Source organism: Amia ocellicauda, unplaced genomic scaffold, assembly GCF_036373705.1.
Source record: "Amia ocellicauda isolate fAmiCal2 unplaced genomic scaffold, fAmiCal2.hap1 HAP1_SCAFFOLD_40, whole genome shotgun sequence".
NCBI classification, from domain to species: domain Eukaryota; kingdom Metazoa; phylum Chordata; class Actinopteri; order Amiiformes; family Amiidae; genus Amia; species Amia ocellicauda.
Window position 1 is genome coordinate 521,085 of NW_027102973.1, and position 14,375 is coordinate 535,459.

The 14,375-nt window shown below is 46.4% G+C and overlaps 4 non-coding genes and 7 pseudogenes across 4 annotated transcripts; all 11 read right to left on the reverse strand.

Moving 5' to 3' along the window:
• Positions 1-36: 36 nt before the first annotated feature.
• On the reverse strand, positions 37-155 carry LOC136734970 (uncharacterized; annotated as a pseudogene).
• Positions 156-374: 219 nt separating this feature from the next.
• Positions 375-493, reverse strand: LOC136734801 (uncharacterized; annotated as a pseudogene).
• A 224-nt stretch (positions 494-717) lies between these two features.
• On the reverse strand, positions 718-836 carry LOC136735064 (uncharacterized; annotated as a pseudogene).
• Positions 837-1,046: 210 nt separating this feature from the next.
• On the reverse strand, positions 1,047-1,166 carry LOC136734792 (uncharacterized; annotated as a pseudogene).
• A 209-nt stretch (positions 1,167-1,375) lies between these two features.
• LOC136734593 (5S ribosomal RNA) lies at positions 1,376-1,494 on the reverse strand. Its single transcript, XR_010810569.1, has one exon. It is a non-coding gene; the product is annotated as a 5S ribosomal RNA (ribosomal RNA).
• A 226-nt stretch (positions 1,495-1,720) lies between these two features.
• Positions 1,721-1,839, reverse strand: LOC136734609 (5S ribosomal RNA). The gene has a single exon (XR_010810585.1). It is a non-coding gene; the product is annotated as a 5S ribosomal RNA (ribosomal RNA).
• A 224-nt stretch (positions 1,840-2,063) lies between these two features.
• On the reverse strand, positions 2,064-2,182 carry LOC136735022 (uncharacterized; annotated as a pseudogene).
• Positions 2,183-2,392: 210 nt separating this feature from the next.
• On the reverse strand, positions 2,393-2,511 carry LOC136734594 (5S ribosomal RNA). The gene has a single exon (XR_010810570.1). It is a non-coding gene; the product is annotated as a 5S ribosomal RNA (ribosomal RNA).
• A 224-nt stretch (positions 2,512-2,735) lies between these two features.
• On the reverse strand, positions 2,736-2,854 carry LOC136734735 (uncharacterized; annotated as a pseudogene).
• A 209-nt stretch (positions 2,855-3,063) lies between these two features.
• On the reverse strand, positions 3,064-3,182 carry LOC136734600 (5S ribosomal RNA). Its single transcript, XR_010810576.1, has one exon. It is a non-coding gene; the product is annotated as a 5S ribosomal RNA (ribosomal RNA).
• Positions 3,183-3,400: 218 nt separating this feature from the next.
• Positions 3,401-3,519, reverse strand: LOC136734820 (uncharacterized; annotated as a pseudogene).
• Positions 3,520-14,375: the final 10,856 nt, after the last annotated feature.

Consider the following 14,375-nt stretch of genomic DNA (forward strand, 5'->3'; position numbering starts at 1 on the left):
TAAGAGCTACGATGAAGTTCCCCAGGAGACGTAAAAAGCTGGCAGCACCTGGTATTTCCAGGAGGTCTCACATTTAAGTACTGACCAGGTCCTGCCCCGTTTAGCTTCCGAGATCTGACAAGATCGGGCGCGTTCAGGACGGTGTGGCCGCAAGCCGAGATGTCTGGCTGCATGATGTCTCTTAAAGGCTAGCGGGTATTGTCGGAATTTCCAGCAAAAAAAAAAAAAAAAAAAAAGAAAAATGGAGGGAAAAATATCAGTGCAGGAAAAGGTGTTCAAAGTAGCCGGGTACGTGTACAATTCTTCAATTATATCTCCTGGAGACAGAAAGAGAGTATTAAGAGCTACGATGAAGTTACCCAGGAGACGTAAAAAGCTTGCAGCACCTGGTATTTCTAGGAGGTCTCCCATCCAAGTACTGACCAGGCCCTGCCCCGTTTAGCTTCCGAGATCTGACGAGATCGGGCGCATTCAGGACTGTGTGGCCACAAGTCAAAAGGCCTGGCTGCATGATGTCTCTTAAAGGTTGGCGGGTATTGACGGAACTTCCAGCAAAAAAAAAAAAAAAAAAAAAAAAAAAGAAAAATGGATGGAAAAATATCAGTGCAGCAAAGGGTGTTGACAGTAGCTGGATACATGTACAATACTTCAATTATATCTCCTCCAGACAGAGAGAGAGTATTAAGAGCTACGATAAAGTTACCCAGGAGACGTAAAAGCTTGCAGCACTAGGTATTTCCAGGAGGTCTCACTTTCATGTACTGACCAGGTCCTGCCCCGTTTAGCTTCCGAGATCTGACGAGATCGGGCGCGTTCAGGATGGTGTGGCCGCAAGTCGAGATGCCTGGCTGCATGATGTCTCTTAAAGGCTGGCGGGTATTGACGGAACTGCCAGCAAAAAAAAAAAAGAAAAATAGAGGGAAATATACCAGTGCAGCAAAGGGTGTTGAAAGTAGCCGGGTACGTGTACAATTCTTCAATTATATCTCCTGGAGACAGAAAGAGAGTATTAAGAGCTACGATGAAGTTACCCAGGAGACGTAAAAAGCTTGCAGCACCTGGTATTTCTAGGAGGTCTCCCATCCAAGTACTGACCAGGCCCTGCCCCGTTTAGCTTCCCGAGATCTGACAAGATCGGGCGCGTTCAGGATGGTGTGGCCGCAAGCCGAGATGCCTGGCTGCATGATGTCTCTTAAAGGCTGGCGGGTATTGACGGAACTGCCAGCAAAAAAAAAAAGAAAAATAGAGGGAAATATACCAGTGCAGCAAAGGGTGTTGAAAGTAGCCGGGTACGTGTACAATTCTTCAATTATATCTCCTGGAGACAGAAAGAGAGTATTAAGAGCTACGATGAAGTTACCCAGGAGACGTAAAAAGCTTGCAGCACCTGGTATTTCTAGGAGGTCTCCCATCCAAGTACTGACCAGGCCCTGCCCCGTTTAGCTTCCGAGATCTGACGAGATCGGGCGCATTCAGGACGGTGTGGCCACAAGCCGAAAGGCCTGGCTGCATGATGTCTCTTAAAGGTTGGCGGGTATTGACGGAACTTCCAGCAAAAAAAAAAAAAAAAAAAAAAAAAAAAAGAAAAATGGATGGAAAAATATCAGTGCAGCAAAGGGTATTGACAGTAGCTGGGTTCGTGTACAATTCTTCAATTATATCTCCTCCAGACAGAAAGAGAGAATTAAGAGCTACGATAAAGTTACCCAGGAGACGTAAAAGCTTGCAGCACCAGGTATTTCCAGGAGGTCTCCCATCCAAGTACTGACCAGGCCCTGCCCCGTTTAGCTTCCGAGATCTTACGAGATCGGGCACGTTCAGGACGGTGTGGCCGCAAGCCAAGAGGCCTGGCTGCATGATGTCTCTTAAAGGTTGGCGGGTATTGACGGAACTTCCAGCAAAAAAAAAAAACAAAAAAAGAAAAAAGAAAAATGGATGGAAAAATATCAGTGCAGCAAAGGGTGTTGACAGTAGCTGGATACGTGTACAATACTTCAATTATATCTCCTCCAGACAGAGAGAGAGTATTAAGAGCTACGATAAAGTTACCCAGGAGACGTAAAAGCTTGCAGCACTAGGTATTTCCAGGAGGTCTCACTTTCATGTACTGACCAGGTCCTGCCCCGTTTAGCTTCCGAGATCTGACGAGATCGGGCGCGTTCAGGATGGTGTGGCCGCAAGCCGAGATGCCTGGCTGCATGATGTCTCTTAAAGGCTGGCGGGTATTGACGGAACTGCCAGCAAAAAAAAAAAAGAAAAATAGAGGGAAATATACCAGTGCAGCAAAGGGTGTTGAAAGTAGCCGGGTACGTGTACAATTCTTCAATTATATCTCCTGGAGACAGAAAGAGAGTATTAAGAGCTACGATGAAGTTACCCAGGAGACGTAAAAAGCTTGCAGCACCTGGTATTTCTAGGAGGTCTCCCATCCAAGTACTGACCAGGCCCTGCCCCGTTTAGCTTCCGAGATCTGACGAGATCGGGCGCATTCAGGACGGTGTGGCCACAAGCCGAAAGGCCTGGCTGCATGATGTCTCTTAAAGGTTGGCAGGTATTGACGGAACTTCCAGCAAAAAAAAAAAAGAAAAAAAGAAAAAAGAAAATTGGATGGAAAAATATCAGTGCAGCAAAGGGTGTTGACAGTAGCTGGATACGTGTACAATACTTCAATTATATCTCCTCCAGACAGAGAGAGAGTATTAAGAGCTACGATAAAGTTTCCCAGGAGACGTAAAAGCTTGCAGCACCTGGTATTTCTAGGAGGTCTCCCATCCAAGTACTGACCAGGCCCTGCCCCATTTAGCTTCCGAGATCTGACAAGATCGGGCGCGTTCAGGACGGTGTGGCCGCAAGCCGAGATGCCTGGCTGCATGATGTCTCTTAAAGGCTGGCGGGTATTGACGAAACTGCCAGCAAAAAAAAAACGAAAAATAGAGGGAAATATACCAGTGCAGCAAAGGGTGTTGAAAGTAGCCGGGTACGTGTACAATTCTTCAATTATATCTCCTGGAGACAGAAAGAGAGTATTAAGAGCTACGATGAAGTTACCCAGGAGACGTAAAAAGCTTGCAGCACCTGGTATTTCTAGGAGGTCTCCCATCCAAGTACTGACCAGGCCCTGCCCCGTTTAGCTTCCGAGATCTGACGAGATCGGGCGCGTTCAGGACGGTGTGGCCACAAGCCGAAAGGCTTGGCTGCATGATGTCTCTTAAAGGTTGGCGGGTATTGACGGAACTTCCAGCAAAAAAAAAAAAAAAAAAATAGAAAAATGGAGGGAAAAATATCAGTGCTGGAAAGGGTGTTGAAAGTAGCCGGGTACGTGTACAATTCTTCAATTATATCTCCTGCAGACTGAAAGAGAGTATTAAGAGCTACGATAAAGTTTCCCAGGAGACGAAAAAGCTAGCAGCACCTGGTATTTCCAGGAGGTCACCCATCCAAGTACTGACCAGGACCTGCCCCGTTTAGCTTCCGAGATCTGATGAGATTGGGCGCGTTCAGGACGGTGTGGCCGCAAGACTAGAGGCCTGGCTGCATGATGTCTCTTAAAGGCTGACGGGTATTGACGGAACTTCCAGCAAAAAAAAAATGGATAAAGAAAAATGGAGGGAAAAATATCAGTGCAGCAATGGGTGTTGAAAGTAGCCGGGTACGTGTACAATACTTCAATTATATCTCCTCCAGACAGAAAGAGAGTATTAAGAGCTACGATGAACTCACCTAAAGGATTATTAGGAACACCATACTAATACTGTGTTTGACCCCCTTTCGCCTTCAGAACTGCTTTAATTCTACGTGGCATTGCTTCAACAAGGTGCTGAAAGCATTCTTTAGAAATGTTGGCCCATATTGATAGGATAGCATCTTGCAGTTGATGGAGATTTGTGGGATGCACATCCAGGGCACGAAGCTCCCGTTCCACCACATCCCAAAGATGCTCCATTGGGTTGAGATCTGGTGACTGTGGGGGCCAGTTTAGTACAGTGAACTCATTGTCATGTTCAAGAAACCAATTTGAAATGATTCGACCTTTGTGACATGGTGCATTATCCTGCTGGAAGTAGCCATCAGAGGATGGGTACATGGTGGTCAAAAAGGGATGGACATGGTCAGAAACAATGCTCAGGTAGGCCGTAGCATTTAAACGATGCCCAATTGGTACTAAGGGGCCTAAAGTGTGCCAAGAAGACATCCCCCACACCATTACACCACCACCACCAGCCTGCACAGTGGTAACAAGACATGATGGATCCATGTTCTCATTCTGTTTACGCCAAATTCTGACTCTACCATCTGAATGTCTCACCTCTTTTTCCTATTTGTAGTGGAGATGAGTGGTACCCGGTGGGGTCTTCTGCTGTTGTAGCCCATCCGCCTCAAGGTTGTACGTGTTGTGGCTTCACAAATGCTTTGCTGCATACCTCATTTGTAACTAGTGGTTATTTCAGTCAAAGTTGCTCTTCTATCAGCTTGAATCAGTCGGCCCATTCTCCTCTGACCTCTTGCATCAACAAGGCATTTTCGCCCACAGGACTGCCGCATACTGGATGTTTTTCCCTTTTCACACCATTCTTTGTAAACCCTAGAAATGGTTGTGCGTGAAAATCCCAGTAACTGAGCAGATTGTGAAATACTCAGACCGGCCCGTCTGGCACCAACAACCATGCCACGCTCAAAATTGCTTAAATCACCTTTCATTCCCATTCAGACATTCAGTTTGGAGTTCAGGAGATTGTCTTGACCAGGACCACACCCCTAAATGCATTGAAGCAACTGCCATGTGATTGGTTGATTAGATAATTGCATTAATGAGAAATTGAACAGGTGTTCCTAATAATCCTTTAGGTGAGTGTATATGTATGTATGTGTATGTATGTCCAATTGCTTTGACAATACAAATGAAATGAATTGAGAGAGAGAGAGAGAGAGAGAGAGAGAGAGAGAGAGAGAGAGAGGAATATGAGCTCCTAAAAAACATTTGTTTTTATACATAAGCGGATTTAATTTGTGATTTACAAATGAATATATAGCACTATAAACATACACAGAAGACATGGAATAGAAATCCAGAAGAAAAAGTATTCAAAAAATAATAATTTTAAGAGAAACACAAAAAGAAGAAAGCAGAGAGACAGTTCAGGAAGAAAAGTCAGAAAAGAAAAGCTGAAGACAAGAATTGGAGGTAAGAGACAAATAATTAAACAAAAAAATATGTATTAATAAAATAAATAAGCATTCTCAGTAGTTGACTCAGCCAATGAAAATGCAGAGCTCCGATTTGAATAGAGTGACAGTAGGAGAGAGCCCAACTGCCACTGAGACTGATAGAAATCTATCGAACAGCAGTCTGACTGCAGAGCTGCCTTTTGAAATCCGATACCCTGAAGACATTCGCTCTGCACAGGCTAAGAAGGACTACAAACAAGCTGTGATGAGAGCATCTCCTGAGACCCTCATCCTAGACTACACCGGTAAAGGAGAAAACAGGGTCAAGAACAATCTACTGTTCTACACCGCCTTTCACAAAACCCTGTGCCAGACATACCCCAATAACAACAAGAGGGGCATTAGCAGAGGCAGGCAGATCTCAGTGCTGGTAGAGAAAGACACAGACAGTGTGATGCTCACTTTTAATGTATACCACAACGGGACCATCATGGTGCAGGGCAGCGAGAGCAGCCTGGACCAATTAGCTCTCGGCTTCCACACCTCAAAGCAGCAGACTGAGGTAGAGAAACAAGAGCCAGAGCCGGCCACCCTGCAGTCTGCCCCCAGCCACACGGAGCCAGACAGTGCCCCATCTCCCACAGACTGCCCCCCTGTCTCCCCAAAACTCTCCAGCAACATTAAAACACTAAAGGAATGCCTATCAGTGCTGGAGCTGGAGTTTGCGGAGTTCAGGGAGCAGACCTTGAGCACCCTGGCCCAGACCTCCTTGTGTGATCAGCTCCGGGATGAGATGCACAGACTAAAGATGCAGCACAAGGCTGAGATCCATGAGCTGAGAGCAGCAGTGAGAGACCTGGAGGAGCAGAGCCAAACCCTGAGGACGGAGCTGCGCAGAGCGAGGGAGGAGCTGACCTGGACACCCCAGCACAGCTAGCTGAGGAGCCTGCAGAGCCAGCTGGAGGAGCTAAGAGAGGAGCTACACATCACTGGAGCACAGAGACTGCACTGCACTGACCCCACAACACCTCCAACCCCTGACGCACCCACTGATCCACCCACACTCCCCACCACTCCTGACACACCCACTATCACCAGACCTGCCACTAATACACAACCCCCTGAAACGCCACTCCCCCAAAACACACCCGCTGCCCCCACCACTCCCGACGCAAACCCGGAGTGGCAGGTCAACGCAGAGGTGGTCATTCTGAGCGAATCCAATGGGAAGTTCCTGGTTGAGAGGCGCCTCTTCCCTGGGCGAAAAGTGAAAAAGCTTTGGTGCTCCACAGCACAGAGAGCCCTGGAGCTGCTCTCCAAGAGGAGGCTTTGCCAAGTCAAACACATCCTCATCCACACCGGCACTAACGACCTGAGTGCCCGCAGGGGCGATGTGGCCTCAGCCCTGAGACAGGTAGCAACGAAAGCCACAGAGGAATTCCCAACTGCCAAAATTTCCATCTCCACACTGCTGCCCCGCACAGACGTGCCCCTGCACATCATCCAGGCCATCAACGCAGAAGTGTCCCGAAGATGTGCCCTCCTCCCCAACGTCCACCTGGCACACCACTGAGACATCCAGCCACATCACCTGTATGACCACGTCCACCTCAACAAGACGGGTGTGAGGATCATCTCAAAGGTCCTCAAGGACACAACCCTGGGCCGAAACCCCACACACCCCCACCTCGAGACCAGGAGCAAACCCCCCAGCCCCCGGCCACATCCCCAGCCACCGGCTCCACCCCAGCCCCAGCACCTGAGACCCCGCGGCCCCATTCCCCACCCCCCCATCCCCAGAGGGCCCGTCCAGCACAGCAGAGCGGACAGCCGGGGACCAGCACAGCCACACAGCCACGCAGCAGCGGCTTCCAGAGCCTGGAGGCCCGATGCTGCCCAGCTGGCCCAGATAAGGCAACTCCTCAGTGTCATCTGTTCCACACTGCTGAGTTAACTGAGCCTCAACACACATATATATGGTTGTGGAGATGGAGAGTAAGAAAAAATGTGATTTAATTATTCTGATATTTTGATGCAAACATAAAATCTTTGAGTGATTATTATGTATATCCATATATAATTATTAATAGTAATATAATATCAGTTGTAGACCACAAATTAAACTTTCTTATGTAGAAGAGACAAGTATAATAAAATATATTAACATGTCCTTTAAAATAAGCAGTTGGAATATGCAGGGTTTACGCTCCTCAACTTTTGGAATGAAGAGCACAGGCCCTGAACTGATCAACACTGTAAATAGTTCAGATGTTTTCATTCTTGTAGAGACTTGGTGCTGTGCAGATATGTCTATACACTGGATGGATACAATGGATACAGGGAGCTGATTGTGCCCTCCTATATAAAACCCAAAGTCAGGTGTGGCAGGGCCTCGTGGGGGATTATCGTGTGGTACAGGGAGGAGCTCCGAGCAGCCCTATGCCCAGTACAGAGAGGAGACACACACCTGTGGATGAAAATCAGAAAAGACACCCTACAAAATAACACAGATATATACCTATGTGCAATTTATATGCCACCCGCAGACTCCCCCTACTATAATGAGGAAGGCTTTCATGAGCTTCAAAACGAAATCTGCCACTTCCAGACCCTGGGCTCTGTACTGCTGTGTGGCGATCTCAATGCCAGGACTGGCAGAGAGATGGACTACATCAATACAGAGGGGAACACACACCTGTTCGGAGACTCCCCGCTGTGCCACACACACACCTCCACACTGACACAGCCACGACAGCGTGGTAAACAAGAGCAGGAAGCAGGTAGTGCGCCTATGTAAAAGCCTGGGTCTATATATCATCAATGGCAGGACCAGGGGGTACTCTCTGGGGAGATTCACATACTGCTCGGCTCTGGGCAGCAGTGTGGTGGACTACGCCATAACTGACCTGGACCCACAAGCCAACAATGCGTTTATAGTCAGACAACAATCTCCACTATCAGACCACAGCCAAATAACACTTTACCTAAAAAGATCAGCGCAGCCACAAGTCAGAGCCAAACTTCCCACAAAACTGGTCTCCCTGCCACCCAGTTAGAGATGGTCAGAGCCCAGCACAGAGAACTACACAAGAGCCCTGAATAGTGATGAGATTGAAAACATGTTAGACAGATATCAATCCTCACACTATCAAATAAACCAAAACGGAATAAACTCAGCCACCAAAACACTGAATGAAATATTTGAGAGACTGGCTTTAAAATCAAACATTAAAACAATTAAAAACCAAAATATGAAATCGTCTAAAAGAAAAAAAGAACAGTGGTGTGACCAGGAGTGTGAAACTTCTAGGAAACACCTGAGACATCTCTCCAACACTAAACACAGAGAGCCCGACAACCAGGAGGCTCGCCTCAGCTACTGCCAGGCCCTGCGGCACTACAAGCAACTCCTCAGTAAGAAAAAAGACCACTATATGGGCAGAATAAATACCCCAAAAACAAAAAATGAAATACCAATTCAAAATGGAGAAATCTGGAAAACACACTTTGAAAAACTTTACCAAAATGTTGAAAACAATCCAAAGCCAGAACAGGTTAAAATATTAAAAAACCTAAATAAATTGGAAGAAATCATTAAGAATAACCAAAATCCCTTAGATAACCCATTTACAATACAGGAACTAAAACATCAACTCAAAATCCTCAAACCCAGGAAAGCCAGCGGCCCCGACAGCATCAGCCCTGAGATGCTGAAGCACAGCAGCCCGCAGCTGCAGGAGGCTCTGCTCAAACTCTTTAACCTGGTGCTGAGAGCCGGGTGTTTCCCTGAGGTCGGGAATCAAGGATTGATCACCCCGATTTTTAAAAGTGGAGACAAATTAGACCCCAATAACTACTGGGGCAGCTGTGTGAGCAGTAACCTGGGGAAGGTGTTCTGCAGTATCATCAACGCCCAGATACTGGCCTTCCTTACCAAGCACAGTGTCCTGAATAAGAGTCAGATTGGCTTCCTACCATAACACCGCACAACCGATCATATTTACACTCTACACACCCTCATAAATAAATATACCCAAAACAATAAAGGAAAAATATTTGCCTGTTTTGTAGACTTTAGAAAGGCATTTGACTCAATCTGGCACAAGGGATTATTTTATAAACTTCTACAGAGTGGTGTAGGGGGTAAAGTTTATGACATCATTAAATCAATGTATTCTGAAAACAAATGCGGAGTTCAAATTGGCAACTCAAGAACAGAGTTCTTCACTCAGGGGCGGGGAGTGAGACAGGGCTGCAGTCTGAGTCCAACACTGTTCAACATCTACATCATCGAGTTGGCCACAGTGTTGGAGCAGTCTGACGCCCGCAGCCTAACTCTCCATGACACAGAGATCAAGTTCCTGCTCTACGCAGACGACCTGGTGCTGCTGTCGCCCACAGAGCAGGGGCTTCAGCAGAACCTGGCGCTGCTAGAGCAGTACTGTCAGAAATGGGCCCTGGCAGTCAATCTGGACAAGACCAGAGTTATGGTTTTCCAGAAAAAAGCCCCATCTCAGGGAAACAGGTACCGCTTCACTCTGGGCAGCACTGGATTAGAGCACTGCACCAGATACAACTACCTTGGCCTGACCATCAGTGCGTCAGGGAGCTTCAGCCTGGCTATAAACGCATTAAAAGACAAGGCACGCCGGGCATTTTATGCCATAAAGACACAATTTGGGAAAACAACAATACCAATAACTATTTGGATTAAAATATTAAACTCCATCATCCAACCAATCCTGCTATATGGGAGCGAAGTGTGGGGTCCCCTCATGAACCTCAATAACAACAATTGGGACAAAAGCCCCATGGAAATATTCCACCTAGAATTTAATAAAAACATCTTACACGTACACAGAAACGCCCCCACGGCTCTGAGGCTCACAGAGCCCGAACACACAATGACCAAAACAACAACAATTGGGAAAATTGACATGTACCTGAAAAGCAAATACACAAAAGATTAGAGACATGAATTAGAATTACAAAACAAATTGGAATGCTACCGGGCCCTGAATAGAAACATTACATTGGCTGAATACTTAAAAATCCAAAATATAAAAGAGAGACAAAATCTAACTAAATACAGGCTCAGTGACCACAGCCTCGCCATTGAAAAAGGCCGCTACAGAAAATTCTGGGTTGCCAGAGAAGAGCGGCTGTGCAGCCAGTGTGACCTAGGGGAGGTCGAAACACAGGCGCATTTCCTGCTGTCCTGCCCTAAATACACAAAAATCAGGGAGACATACTTTAAAATATTAAAAATGCATATCCCTGAGTTCAGCATGATCCCCGATTGCTGCAAACTCCCCGTCCTGCTGGGAGAGGAGGAGCGCACTGCCTTCTTAGCAGCGCAATATGTATCCACCTGCCACAGCCTGCGAGACAGTGTGTAGACACCAGCCTGTGGCACTCCATTTGCAAAACAAAATAAAAACAGTGATTTTTCTGATGTCATGACACAAATTTTGATACAAACAACAAATATGGTTTATATCCTACTTAATTTTATTTCAATGTGTACTATATTTGTTCCACTGAATCTTGTATTGCAATGTTTTGTCTTGATTGATAGAACATTTGTATCTGCTTTGGCAATATTGTGATAGATCATGCCAATAAAGCACCTTTGAATTGAATTGAAATGAATTGACAGACAGACAGACACACGCACACACACACACACAGAGCCAGCCAGCCAGACAGCCAGCCAGCTCAGCCATGACATCACGAGCCTCTCTCAGCTGACTGCTATGACATCACAGAGCACGTACATTCCGTTGCTTGCCGTCTGTCAACCACTCAGTCACTGCCAGCCAGACTGGCTGGCTGGCTGGATGGGGGGGCTGCTTGCTGCTGCTGCGTATCTTAGCAAGCTAATTTGCCTGACCGGCCTTCCTACTCCTCTGCCCACATGCCCACCTAAGCCCGATCTGCTGTTCACCTGGATCACAGCTCCGCCCCAACAAGGCAGATCCTCCCAAAAATGGTACAAACTGATCCACGTTCCCCTCCACGGTAAGCTTTAGCCCAAAATAAGGGACACATTCTGTAACAACATAACGAATGCCCACCCAACCTGTGACAAAACTGAGAAAAAAGAAAAACGCTCAGTCCTCCTGGTGGAGGGACACACAGCCAACCTGGCTGCCCAATATGTCAGCGCCTACAACAGCCTGAGGGACACAGTGACACACGAGCACCGGCTGTAAATATAATGTAAATACTCGTTTGTAATGCATGTCATTGTATTTCAGAAAGGAATCTGGAAATAGTAAACCTATTTTCTTTATTTGAATGTATTAAAGATCACATTTTATTACATTTTCTTTTTCTGTACTTCATTACATTATATTGAGATTCATAATTCTATTATTTATTTTCCGTATGTATGTATGTATGTATTATTGTATGGAAGGAAAGTTAGAAATGATTTTCTCAAACCTGTTTTTCTCTCTTGTATACTTAAGAAAGATAAGGTCAAGCTAGAAGGTCAGGAGGCCATAAGGTAGTTTGATTTCTGTTTGTTATTTACGATGAGAACCTTGGAGACAATGTCAAACGGTATGACCTACGTGCCTGTTCCTTAAAACCATGTGTAGATCTATGAACTCTGTTCTATAATGAAATATGTTCTGCTTAGTTAGCCTTTAAGATAACATAGTAATGATTTTCTAGCATGTATGTATGTATGTATGTATGTCCAATTGCTTTGACAATACAAATGAATTGAATTGAGAGGGAGAGAGAGAGAGAGAGAGAGAGAGAGAGAGACAGACAGACAGACAGACTGACAAACACAAACAGACACACACACACACACACACACACACACACACACAGACACACACACAGCCAGCCAGCCAGCCAGCCAGCCAGCTCAGCGATGACATCACAAGCCTCTCTCAGCTGACTGCTATGACATCACAGAGCATGAACATTCCGTTGCTTGCCGTCTGTCAACCACTCAGTCACTGCCAGCCAGACTGGCTGGCTGGCTGGATGGGGGGGCTGCTTGCTGCTGCTGTGTACCTTAGCAAGCTTATTTGCTTGACCGGCCTTCCTACTCCTCTGCCCACATGCCCACCTATGCCCGATCTGCTGTTCACCTGGATCACAGCTCCGCCCCAACAAGGCAGATCCTCCCAAAAATGGTACAAACTGATCCACGTTCCCCTCCACAGAAAGCTTTAGCCCAAAATAAGGGACACATTCTGCCCAATATGTCAGCGCCAACCACAGCCTGAGGGACACAGTGACACACGAGCACCGTCTGTAAATATAATGTAAATACTCGTTTGTAATGCATGTCATTGTATTTCAAAAAAGGAATCTGGAAATGGTATACCTATTTTCTTTATTTGTATGTATTAAAGATCACATTTTATTACATTTTCTTTTTCTGTACTTCATTACATCTTATTGTGATTCATAATTCTATTATTTATTTTCCGTGTATATGTATGTATGTATGTATTGTGACAAACCAAGGGGCAGGGTCATACATGGCAGATATGTCAGGCCAGGTCTGCTGCAAGGTGTGTACTCTAGGGTAGAATACCGACCCTAGGCAACTACACTCCCCAGAAACCCTCAGGCAGCCATTCTAGCACCTAATGTGGTCACTTGGTGTTACTTCCTCAATTATTCACCAGGTATATAAGGCGGGCCTGAGAGAGAGAGAAGTGAGAGACAATAGGGTGAGTTATCTGGAAAACAGAGGTAGCTCATAAGGAGAAAGCCAAGACTTATTTATTCCAGACTTTGTTTAAAATAGAATGATTATGTAAGATTAGTTACAACTCCAGTGTGAGTTAGGTTTTGTTTTCAGATTTGTTTTGTTTGAAGTAAACATACAGGCACAGCCCTGTATTTGCAACCTCCTCCCTGGGTCATGACTGGTTTTTACTCCTAAGAAGATCACAGAGAAGACCCGCACATGTGTACAGCCAAGGCGTTTTGTCACATTTGGTGTAGAATGCGGGCAGCACCTCATGAAACCCAGACTGGCTGAGTGAATTTTTTTATCCAAAAAAAAAAAAACTACAGGCTGTAATAGCCCAACAGGAAGTGACCAGGGTGCAGCAGGTGGCTCACCAGGATGCTATGCGGATGCATCAGGAAGCACTGCAGGTCCAGCATGATACAAATAAAATGTTTAGAGAAGAGCAGGAAAAGGTGACTAAAGAGCTGAAAGAGAGTGTTGAAGCACTTGCAACCAGGATTGGGCCACAGGGGGCTGCAACCCATTCCACTCCCCGCACCAATCACTTTCTGCAGAAAATGACAAAACAGGACGATGTTGAGGCCTTCCTTATGACCTTTGAGAGGACAGCGGAGAGAGGGATGGCCAAAAGATTCCTGGGCAGGGCTTGTGGCACCTTATCTGGCAGGGGATGCACAGAAAGCGTACTTTGATCTGGAGCTGAAGGACGCCCAGGACTATGATAAATTGAAAGCGGAGATAATGACCCGATTGGGCGTGACCACCGCAGTGAGGGCACATCGGTTTCAGCAGTGGGCCTACCAACCAGGACAACCAATCCGAACGCAGATGTTTGATCTGATCCATCTGGCCAGGAAATGGCTACAGCCAGAGGTCCATTCATCAGCCGAGGTGGTGGAGGCCATAGTCCTTGACAACTACCAACGCTGTTTGCCCAAGGACGTTCGACGCTGGGTTGGCCAGAATGAGGTGCTGTCCGCTGACACCTTGGTGGCCATTGTAGAGCGGTTCTATACAGCCGGAGCAGCAGAGCATGTACCGGAGGTTAAAAACTCGTTCCCCAGGCCATGACGAACCAGCGGACCGGGTAAGATGGTTCCAAAGTACTCTGGGAAACATGACGCGCTGGGTTGGAAGAAAAGAGCAAGACTGGGGGGGGCAAAGGTGGGGCCTAAAGCCGAGACTAAGGGTTATAGGGGGTCACCATCACAACCAATTGTCTGCTACAATTGTGACAAAGTAGGACATATTGCGGCCCACTGCCCAGGTAGAGAGGAACCAATGCAATGTAATGTGTGTGATATGGGGAAAGAGAAACCGGTATTTTATGCCTGCCCTGTTGGGACGGATGTTTTCATAGGCGGAGTACCTAATCCAAAACACATGTGTACAGTGATAGTCGATGAGAAAGAAGTGGCTGCTCTACTCGACTCTGGCAGTATGGTTACACTGGTCACAGAAAAATTAGTAGCGACCAACA